Here is a 12,051-nt window from a genome sequence, read left to right as displayed (position 1 = left end):
TAGTAGTAGTAGGGGTCATGGTAATAATATTCCATGAGTTTAGTTGATATTTCTAAGGAGGAGATTAAAGGACGAACTGAAAATTCTAAAAACAATAACATTGATGTATTTTTCAAATAAAATGATTTTCTAGTTTCTTTTTCATAATACCTCAATGACATCTTCACAGATTTTAATGTTTTATAAAATATTAGATTTTCCCTTGATATTATTTCCCTTTGCCTTTCCTTGATATGGTGTGAAGATGACATGGAATGGGTTGCTCAGTCTCACCTTTTTGGAGGGACTGTGTAATGCTTACATTTTCTGTGTCCCCACCCTACTTCTCCATTCATCCTTTAACAATTGTAGGTAAATTGGTATTGTCTCCTGAGATTGCTCTCTCTCAAGCCCATTCTGAAATCTATTATTGACCACAATACTTTTCTAATGGAAACCAATGGCCATTCATAACTGATAAGTGTTAATGCTCAAGATGGACTCCTTTTCTGTATAAAGGCCAACTGATCATTGTAGTTCATGCGTTAATTAGCCAGTTTGCTAGTAAACAAGGAAATACATACTTTCAAAGTCCTTTGCTTTTAAATAGTTACAAATTCATGGATTTGGAAAGTTCTCTTCAGGAGAACCAAGGTCTGCCAACTTTTAAATTTTTTCATCAGGAAAATAGGGCCAAAGATGTTATGAGGAAACTATAAATATAATTTTCATGTTATATTGAAATGTCAATTGAAGTAAATAATCGAGAAATCTCAAGTAAGCTGTATTTTCATAAATGCTTAAAAGCACAGGAAAATGCTTTTTATTATCTTTTTCTTTTAAATAATGGAACATATTACACCTACAGGGTGAACATTCATTAGGGTTGAAAAATACAGGAACCGTAGACATTAGTGCCTCCTTTATTTCTTCTTCCTTCTGGATATTCTTTTCAGTTGTTAGTTTTTGTAAAGTAAAAAACCTGGTAAGAACATATAAGTATTCATTAGATATCTGGAGGAGTAAACACAAAGAAATAAGTTTTCAATGAATGCAAATTAGTAAGTGTTATTGTTGTTTTCTTTATTTCACTCTAAGGAACCCACACCACTGAACAAATTTTAAGTGCCATTTATCTTCATGTATCAGCCTCAAACCAGAAATTAAAAAAGAAAATCCAATCTGACTGACAGGTATGATCAGTAATAACAGGTTTACTTTGATTTTAATTTCACATTAGAAAGATATATCCTTCACTTGATGCCTTCTTGTACTTTGTACTCCATGTTAAAACAGGAACAATGCAAGCAATTTTAGGGATACAGAAGTATGCTGTGTTTTTTATTCTATTTGGTATGGTTTCTGTATTCATAACTGAAACCTTTGCTAGTATTTCCATGTGTTCTATCATCTAAAGGGTTTAGTCTTCTGCCTGTTCCATTTCTCATATTCCGTTGGCCTTTCTGGTTATTTCAGAAAAACAACCATCAACTTTGCCATTGCCTGGGAGGGTTTAGAGCAAAACTCTTGAGGTCAAATCTCTGATTTACTACCTGGCCTATTCATGTTACATCTTCGAATCTCAGTTTTCATATTTATAAAATGGTGAATAATCATATAATAATTATTATCTCCAGGGACCATGGAAAGATGTAGTTGATAATGGATACTTATATAAAACATTCAACATAGCACATAATGAAATTATAAGAAATGGTAGCCTCTTTGTTTCTCATAAACATCTAAAAGGTTGTTGAACCTCTTCTCTATTCCACATGTTCTACATTCATAATGACATTGACAAATAGGTAGTTTTTGATGAAGTTTTGGGGTGATGGTGGGGGGGTGTCCAGAGCCGACGGCCAAGAAAGAATTCTTGAAAATGTCTTTGGTGCAAAAAGGTGATTTTATTAAAGCATGGGGACAGGACCCATGGGCAGGAACAGCTGCACTGGAGTTGTGACGGGTAACTCATTATATACCCTCAGGTTGGGAGGAGGGTAGGGACAGTGTAAGTCTCTAAAGAATTTTGGAATCAAGGTTTCCAGGACCTTGAGGGCCTAGCTGTTGCTAGGAAAATGCCATTTATTACTGTTTGGTAAAACCTCAGTCATGAGACCCTTTGGATGTATATCAGGGGGCCATAAGCTTGCAGTATGATTGCCAGAATATATCTTGGGGGAGTTGAGATAAAGGAAGTTTCCAAAGAAATTTTTATATGTTAATGTAGATTTACAGGTTCCTGGGGGATCAGGATGATGTTAAGCTAAGATTCCCTTTTGCCCCTGGCAAAGTGTCATCATTGAGGCAGCTGAGCTCCTAGAGGGAGGTCACTCTGCCTGTTTCAAGTACTTGTCAGTGGGCTGTAGGCAGTAAGGGAATTTTTCATTTGCCTTTGCTTCCTACATCACCATGGCAAACACTTAAATCACCTTACATCTTGATGAGGGTGATCTTCAGGCTCCAAGAAATGGAGTCTATAGATTTCTGGAGATTAGGCTATGGATAAGATTGCCTTTTTCTTACAGTTTACTAAATTATCTATAAACTGAAGGAGACTCCCGGCCTGCATCACTGTGATCTCTATCAGTCAACCGTTTGCTTTCTTTCCTTTCCTCTGTTCTTGGGCAGCCAGGAGTGTCCAAGGAATATCACACATATCTCAAGGGGTGGGGGTGGGGGGCGCAGGGGGGGTATGGTGCTATTAGCCTGTACTTTGCCCTCAGGTTGCCCCACGCTCCCTCATCAGTTTTTATTTACATGAAAAGCATCTCTTAAAATTCCCCACTCCACTTAAACATCCATTTGTCATATAAACAGATATGGTCATCAACATGTAAGAAGGCATCTTTTCAAGTTTGTGAAAGAAACAGGATTTAAATTTCCAACTTATGATTTAACAATTTAATATTTTAAGATATGCCTTTACATAGCAAAATTGGCACTTACTGGGTAGCAGCTAATAACACTATTTTGAGTAAGATATCCAGGATATGCAGATCTTTACAAGCCTGAAAAACTAAACTGTAACTACCAAATGGAATTTTTTACTGTCATTGATTTACATGGTTATAAAGCCAGCAAAAAAAAAAACTACCAAATTATGACTGTGTAGGGGTAGAAAAGTTTCCCTTTTCTTATAGGTTCTTTGGATGATCTAATATTTAAATTGATATAAGACAGATAAACAGGAATAAAACAGAAGTTTAATAACACATTTACCTCCTGTATATATGGGGGAGTCCAAGCCAGGAAAACTGAGTAAGATCTCCAGAGCAGTGGCCAAAGCCTTCACCTTCATAAAGAAGACAAAAGAGAAAAGATGTTGGGGATAGAGAGTCAGTTATGGGAGGTTACTAGGAAAAGAATAGTAAACAAGGATAAGGTTGTTGTCCATGCAGATTTAAGTCCTTGCTGTCTTCATTGAGTTTCTAGAGGTTGAGTCTTCCTGGTGTGGCTAGGGAGACACTTTTACAAATGGGTATTTCCCTTATAAATGCATCTCTTATGAAAGGGTAATTCCTAGTAAGTTTTCAGAGGTTCACTTTGCTGTTTCTTAAACATAAACAGTTAAGAATAATCAAGATGCCAAAGAGGCATAATTTGGGGTGGTAAAATTTGCTCTCCTTCAACTGTAAATACCTTTAGGAATAATTTTTATTATTTATTATTATTATTTTTTTATTTTTTATTATTTTTATTATATTATACTTGAATTTCATTTTTTATATCAGAAATGTAGATAATGCCAATAATTGATCTGTTAAGTTCATTTATAACATTCTACTTTATTGTTTTATATGAAATTTATTGTCAAATTGGTTTCCATACAACACCCAGTGCTCCTCCCAACAGGTGCCCTCCTCAATGCCCATCACCCACCCTCCCCTCCCTCCCACTCCCCATCAACCCTCAGTTTATTCTCAGTTTTTAAGAGTCTCTTATGGTTTGGCTCTCACCCTCTAACTTTTCTTTTTCCCTTGCCCTCCCTCATGGTTTTCTGTTAAGTTTCTCTGGATCCACATAAGAGTGAAAACATATGGTATCTGTCTTTCTCTGTATGACTTACTTCACTTAACATTAACACTCTCCAGTTCCATCCACATTGCTACAAAAGGCCATATTTCATTCTTTCTCATTGCCAAGTAGTATTCCATTGTGTATATAAACCACAACTTCTTTATCCATTCATTGGTTGATGGACATTTAGGCTCTTTCCATAATTTGGCTATTGTTGAGAGTGCTGCTATAAACATTGGGGTACAAGTGCCCCTATGCATCAGCACTCCTGTATCCCTTGGGTAAATTCCTAGCAGTGCTATTGCTGGGTCATAGGGTAGATCTATTTTTAATTTTTTGAGAAACCTCCACGCTGTTTTCCAGAGTGGCTGTACCAGTTTGCATTCCCGGCAACAGTGCAAGAGGGTTCCCATTTCTCCACATCCTCTCCAGCATCTATAGTCTCCTGATTTGTTCATTTTGGCCACTCTGACTGGTGTGAGGTGGTATCTCAGTGTGGTTTTGATTAGTATTTCCCTGATGAAGAGCGATGTTGAACATCTTTTCAGGTGGCTGTTGGCCATCTGGATGTCTTCTTTAGAGAAGTGTCTATTCATGTCTTCTGCCCATTTCTTCACTGGATTATTTGTTTTTTGGGCATTGAGTTTGGTGAGTTCTTTATAGATTTTGGATACTAGGCCTTTGTCTGATATGTCATTTGCAAATATATTTTCCTATTCCATTGGTTGCCTTTTAGTTTTGTTGGTTGTTTCCTTTGCAGTGCAGAAGCTTTTTATCTTCATGAGGTCCCAATAGTTCATTTTTGCTTTTAATTCCCTTGTGTTTGGAGATGTGTCAAGTAAGAAATTGCTGTGGCTGAGGTCAGAGAGTTTTTTTCCTGCTTTCTCCTCTAGGGTTTTGTTGGTTTCCTGTCTCACATTCAGGTCTTTTATCCATTTTGAGTTTATTTCTGTGAATGGCATAAGAAAGTGGTCTAGTTTCATTCTTCTACAGCATTCTACTTTAACTATCACAGCAAATTTTGTCTCATTTTGTTTTCTATTTAATTCATTTAAAATATTGTTTTAATTTAATAGTATTATTCATAAACTTTTCAGCAAATTACTCTTCTAAGTGTTATTGCAGGTATACAGATGAGTATGATGTGGTCCTAACATACTAAGAAGTATGCATGTCAATAGGGAATACAGACATACCCAACAATGCATAGAAACAAAAAATGGGACAGGGAGGCAAGTAGACTTCTGTCTCCTAGACCATACCCAGTAGGTAACTCCCTTAATTACTGAGGTCATCTTTGTAAAACATAAAGCATTTTGCTTCTTTGGTCTTTATTTTTTTCTCCTGTCCCAGTTTTAATGAACAATTAGTGTTATTCCAAAATAACTAATCTGTTAAAAAATGTGAGTAGTAGGGGGTGCCTGGGTGGCTCAGTCGGTTAAGTGGCCGACTTCGGCTCAGGTCATGATTTCGTGGTCCGTGAGTTCGAGCCCCATGTCAGGCTCTGTGCTGACAGCTCAGAGCCTGGAGCCTGTTTCAGATTCTGTGTCTCCCTCTCTCTGACCCTCCCCCATTCATGCTCTGTCTCTCTCTGTCTCAAAAATAAATAAACGTTAAAAAAAAATTAAAAAAAATGTGAGTAGTAGAATTTATATACTTAACTAGTAAGTGCATGGATATAATTTCTTTCAGGTATAGTGCATTTTGACTTTTTTGCCACCTTTGCCTTCTTTTCTGGCATATAAAATGCATATTTTAGATAAAATAAATTCATTTTTCTCCAGAAAGAGCTCATATTTAAAAATAAGCTTAAACAAAGCATAATGACCTAACTCTAAAACTTTATATTTCTCTGTCAGTAGAAATTTCTCTCCCCGTGATCAAATAAATCCAAAGCAGCATATGATAATACCATGAAATTAAGTAAAAGGGACCCAGAGGAACGTAAGTTTGTCATGTGTATGACATTTGAAAAACTACATGTATGCTTGGGGGTAGCTGGCTGGCTCCGAAGGTAGAGCAGGCAACTCTTGATCTCAGGGTTGTAAATTTTTGAGCCACACATTAGGTGTAGAGATTACTTAAGTCAAATCTTCACACACACAAAAATGCATGTATACTTGATGGCGAAGACAAGATTCTCCCCTCAAAGACCAAGAAATTATATAGTCACAATTTGTCTCCTTGCAGATAGCTCTTCACTTGTTTGACTAAGGGCACTGTTACCCACAAATCCTATAGCTTTATCCCACAACTTTAATAAGAGGATACGCTGATAAATTTATGTTGAGCCATCCATATTTTTTCCCTAAAGTGCTTTAATTTAGTTTGATGACTTAGAACTTGCCTTATTAGATAAGAGTCTTCAACTTCTTTTGTGCAGAGAAATAATATTTTTTAATTTTAAAATAATATTTTTAAAATAATATTTTAATATTTTTTAATTTAATATTTTTTAATATTTTTTAATTAATTAATTTTAATTAATTTTTAATTTAATAATTTAATAATATTTTTTAATGGCAAAACTCCTTGACTTGTATCTCATTCAACACAAGAGAATACTCGTTTTTAACATGGATGCTAAAATGATCCATTTTGTATGTGTCGGATTAGGAAGAACCAATCAAGAATAACTGCTTTTACTCCAGATCTTAGTGAGTCACAGGGTAAAACACTATCAAAGTGGACTGTACCTATATATATGGTGTAATATGTATATATATGTGTGTTAATATATATATATATATGGTATACACATTTTAATAAATATATATATTTACATACATGTATGTATTTTCACCCTCTCAGGATCAATTTTAATATGTGATTTTTCTTAAGCTTTGAATCAGATATCAGATACAGGTCAATGAAGTTTGTATTTTTAAAAATAACAATGCAATCTGTAATATAATCTGAGATGCATTTGTTCAACATTTCCCCTCCAAATTGCTGCCTCAGGTAGGAGCAGCCATAGGTAGTAAGTAGTAAGTCAGGAATTTAGGGGTTCTGGATCCTGGTTGAGTATCTTTCTATCTTATCATGATCAACAGTCTGAAGGAAACTCTTTAAAATCATGTATTGTTTAGGGGCACCTGGGTGCCTCAGTCAGTTAAACATCCAACTTCAGCTCAGGTCATGATCTCACAGTCCATGAGTTCAAGCCCCACGTCAGGCCCTGTGCTGACAGCTCAGAGCCTGGAGCCTGCTTCAGATTCCGTGTCTCCCTCTCTCTCTCTGCCCATCCCCTGTTCACACTCTGTCTCTGTCTCTGTATCTCTCTCAAAAATAAACATTTAAAAGAAAACCATATTGTTTACCATGATCTATTCAGCATTTAGCAAAGTGGTCTGTCTAGTGAAACATTTATAGATGCTTTAAAGCCGTGTCTGGTTAAGAGCTTCATAATACCTGGTAATAAACATATCCCCTGTTCTCTGAATCTTCATGTGGTGATAATAAGAAGCCCATAAGTGTAGATCTAGTCCTCTTCAGGGGTCCTGTAGTGAAAACTCAAAAGTGCAGGAGCGGGTTACTCCACAGAGCATGCTGAACCTTAAGAGTATCAGGGTCATCAAACCATATGGTTTCATTTGAGGCTGATTTGAGGATATGGAGAAAGATTTGTCCCCCAAATCTTGACTCTCAATTCCCAATAAATGTAATTGTGATTTTGGATCCAAAAGATGCTGTTCCCAGGCAAGTCCAAAAGTTTTAAAAGGAACAAGTTGCAAAATGGAGCCTGGCATATTGAACCCCTTTCTGCAGGAATTTTACATTTCTGTAGAATTGTCACTCTGAGTGGATCTTGGGGACATGGAACAACAGTGTTCACAATTTTTCACACCTGTGGAAAGTGCTGAGGGAGCATGGACCACAATAAGGCCTTTAAGGTTGGGTCAACTGAGATTTTATTCTGTCTTTTGTTACTTGTTACTTTGTATCCCACCTGTAAAGTGGGATGAGGATATGTATCTCACACTGTTGGGAGGATCAACAGAGCTAAGTTTGTTACCAGTGAGAGAGTCCTCCTTGTGTGAATGGAGGTCTCATTCCTTGGATTCCCCATGAGATTATTTACACAGGGATTCATTCTCCCATAAAGACAGCCAGAAGGAAAGTGACAAGCATAAAGCAACTTATTAAAAAGAAAGTACACTCAAGGTGGGAGAGCAGGCAGGTTCTGTGAGGTGGAACCAACCCTAGGTCATTTTGGAATTGGATATTTGTTACATCTCTCTGGGCTGGGAGGAGCTGGGAGGTATGGTGGGGTGATCTCTAAAGGAAGCTATTTCTAATCATTTGGGAGATTTCTCCCACAGGTTGGGAGGGGGAGTTTTTGGACCCTGCAAAGATTGTGCCAGAACCCTCATGCACCCCTTTCTCCAAGGGGTGGGGGTGGGAGGCTGTACCTGCAATATAAATGAATTATAATGAATCTAGAAGTTACCCTGCGGCAGAGGGGGAAGAGGAGAGCCATGCTATGTACTGTGGCTCTTGATCTGTCACCCCAAGTTCTTGGAAGCCACAGGTCAGGATGTTGTGCCCCTGGGCTTTTAATGTGTAGTTTATCACCATCCTTGCCTCCAGCTCACCTCTCTATTGTTCCCCTTCACGGATTTCGGACTCTGCCCTGGGGGTGTTCCTTCCACTGCTCCTGTCTAGCTTCTACCTAACAAGTTCACAATGGTCTATAGTGGAGAGGGAATAAGGATAATGCCAATTATACCTTCTGACCATGGGACATATTTGAAAAGAACATGCACAGAGCAGGAAGTCCCACTCATTTTTTTTTTTTTCTGCCACAGTGGAAAAAAAAAAGGAAAATACATATCTTTGTCTGGAAATTATCTTAAAAGCCATATCTTTTTCTTTTGCTGTCAGTGGAAATGGAAAATAGGTGGCCTAATGTGACATTCTGTCATGGAAATCATATAGAAAGCTTACAGCTTTCTCTGCTGAAGAAATTTAAGGAAATTAAGCTGTCGCCTTCCTTATTTGTGATACTTGTTTATGAAGTATTGTTCTAGAGCAGTTGTTTTCCAACTATGGTTCTTTGAAATCTGCCTCAGAATTATTTGAGGTGCTTGTTAAAAATGTAGATTCAGGGCCTAACCCCAGAGTGAATGGAAACATAGTGTGTTTCAGTTGATAGCTTCTGGAGAGAACTGCATGTTTACACAAGCCTGCCCATCAGGTGGTACAAATGTGCCCCAAAGCTGAAGATGTACACCAAGAGCAACAGTCTCCAAATATTTGACCACCCATCCACTTAGTAAACTTATGACATCCCCCACACGTGTGGGCATATGTTCTGTTCACTCTTGATTATGGACATTGTCAAACATACCCCAAATTTGAGAAATATACTAAGGATTAGAAATATAACTAGAAATTAAATATCTTCTTTCTTTTTTATATATTGGTCTTACAAACTGCCTGGGATGCATGAATTATATTTTGTACCTCTGGCCAAAGGTTGGGTTGACTTCACATGTGGAGGATAATAAAAATCCAACTCCATGTATTATTCTATTGTAAAACATAATATAACCCCTGTCTCTCATCTAATTTTAATGAATCTTAATATTTTTCCAAATTTACTTTAGAGGTTTTTATTTTTTGTTATTTTTGTTTCAAATTTGAATGTAAATTCTAGTAAGTTACCATATAGTCTAACATTGGTTTCAGGTGTCAGAATTTTTTTAAATAATGAAAAAATATAGAAGCATTTAAAATCCCTGTTCTCTCTCTCTTCCTTTTAACTGCAGAGTAGCTGTTATTCTGAAATGTAAGCATTATGATCTCAATTACGATTTTACACTATATCTACACAGACATTTATCTACAAACAAGTCTCTTTTTTTTCCCTCCCTCATTCTCCAAGAGAATTGTTACATGTGATTTAATCATTGTATAAGTATTTGTCTGCTTAGCTCAGTATTGTGGACTTAAGATTTATACATATTGATACCTTTAACACTAGTTTATTTTAACTACTGTAATATTTCATTATACGAATATACATATGTGAGAAAGTTTTTCTTAAGACTGGAATTTCTGGCTTGTACATTTGGTTGATGAATAGTTTCATTTTTCAGAAATCTTAAGTAATGTCAGTTATTAAGGTATAAAAAACGTGTCTTGCTTTAAATTGGATTTAACTCATGATTAGAGGGATAGCCATATTTTTATGTTTATGACCCTTTGTTTTCATTTTCACTGAACTGCCTACTCATTTTGTTCATTTTTTTTTTTCTGTTGGGTTCTTTGGCTTTTCCTTATTGATTTGTGGATATTAACCTTTTATTTGTTTACAGATATTGTAAATACCTTTTTTTCAGTGAGTCACTTGCCTTTTAACTTTTTCCTTTGTGCACAACAGCTCTACAATTTTATGTTAATGAAATTTATAATTTTTTAAAGGTTTTTAGAATTATCGAATCATCAGAACCATAATGTCGTAAAGATATTCTTTTATTTATTTTTTTTCTTCTAAAAGTTTAGCATTAATTTTAGTATGTAGGTCTTTGGTTCATCTACAGTTTTCGTTAAGTGTAATTTTCGACTTACATGAAGGAAAATTGTTATTTCTGAACAGTTTTGTGAGTGTTGGCAGATTCATACATTTGTGTAACCACTACAACAGTTAAGATATAGTGGTGATATATAAGAACAGTTCCATCACCTCAAGAACCCCCTCATGTTACCCTGTGTGCTCATTTTCTACCCACTCCTGACAACTACTGATCTGTTCTTTATTCCTACAGTTTCCTTTTCTAGAAAGTCATAGAAATGGAATCATACAATATGTTACCTTTGAGTCTGATTTCATTCACTTAGCATAATGTATTTGAGATTCATCCATGTTGTTGCATGTATCAATAATCTGTTCTTTTTATTGCTAAATAGTATTCCCTTGTATGGATGTACCACACTTTGTTTTTCCATTAACCCAATGGAAGACATTTAGATTGTTTCCAGTTTGGGGTGATTACGAATATGCTGCCAAAACATTCTTGAACAGGTTTTTGTGTGAAACATATGTTTTCATTTCTCTAGGGTAAATACCAAGGATAAGTGTTTGTTTTACTTTATAAGAATTTGCCAAAGTGTTCCCAGAGTGGTTATTTTAATTATGCCACATATGAAAATTCCAGTCATTCTGCATCTTTGTCAACATTTTAGATATTGTCTTTTCTTTTTCTGTCAATTTTTCTTTTCTTTCTTTCCTTTCCTTTTCTGTCCTATCCCGTCCTTCCTATCCTTTCTGTCCTTCCCTCCCTCCCTCTTCCTTCCTTCCTTCCTTCTTTCCTTCCTTCATTCTTCCTTCTTTCCTACCCTTCTTCCTTCTTTCCTTCCTTCTTTCCTTCCTTCGTTCCTTCCTTCCTTTTTTTCTTTTCTTCTTTCTTTCTTTCTTTCTTTCTTTCTTTCTTTCTTTCTTTCTTTTTTCTGTTATCATTATTGTTTTAATTTTAGCCATTCTAATTGGACTGTAGTAGTATCCCATTCTCGTCTTAATTTACATTTTCTTAATGATTAATGATTTTGAGCTTTTTTCCCATGGGCTTGTTTGCCATCCGTATATCTTCTTTGGGGAAATATATATTCAACTATTTGCCTGGGGTGTGTGTGTGTTTGTTTTCTCATTGTTGGGTTTTAAAAGTTACTTGTGTATTCTATATATAAGTCATTTGTTAGGTGTATGATTTGTAAATATTTTCTCCCAGTAGTAAGCTTTAGGCTTATTTTTGCATGTGAACTTATCCATTCACTTTCATTTTTAGTATCTCATCCTTTTTTCAGGGCACAATTTACTTTGATTATGTGTAACATTAATAGTTCCAAATTGGTGTGCCTCAGTACACTGGGTGGTATTGATCTCCTCAGGCTTTCAAGGTGGCTCAGTAGATCTGAGGACCAGGGGTTCCCAGTTGAGCACAGCCTTGTTTGTTTACCCCCATATGACGTAGAGTAGTCCTGATGTTCTAAGTGTGTTGCTATGTAAACAAGTTTGGGAAATACCACATCAACAGCTCTTTCAGTGTGCAT

General features: G+C 36.1%; 1 protein-coding gene and 1 long non-coding RNA gene across 2 annotated transcripts in view; one reads left to right on the top strand and one right to left on the bottom strand.

The window, feature by feature from the left end:
• LOC128775927 (translation initiation factor IF-2-like) overlaps positions 1-12,051 on the top strand; it is a 497,738-nt gene that overhangs the window by 105,601 nt on the left and 380,086 nt on the right. The window lies entirely within an intron of this gene.
• LOC128773925 (uncharacterized) lies at positions 763-3,276 on the bottom strand. The gene is made up of 2 exons (XR_008418415.1): positions 3,202-3,276; positions 763-961 (listed from the first exon to the last, which is right to left on the bottom strand). It is a non-coding gene; the product is annotated as an uncharacterized LOC128773925 (long non-coding RNA).

Source organism: Panthera pardus, unplaced genomic scaffold, assembly GCF_024362965.1.
Source record: "Panthera pardus isolate Hobbes unplaced genomic scaffold, ASM2436296v1 HiC_scaffold_11, whole genome shotgun sequence".
NCBI classification, from domain to species: Eukaryota; Metazoa; Chordata; class Mammalia; order Carnivora; family Felidae; genus Panthera; species Panthera pardus.
Note: the sequence above shows the minus strand (reverse complement) of the source record. Positions and strands in the feature narration are given on the sequence as shown.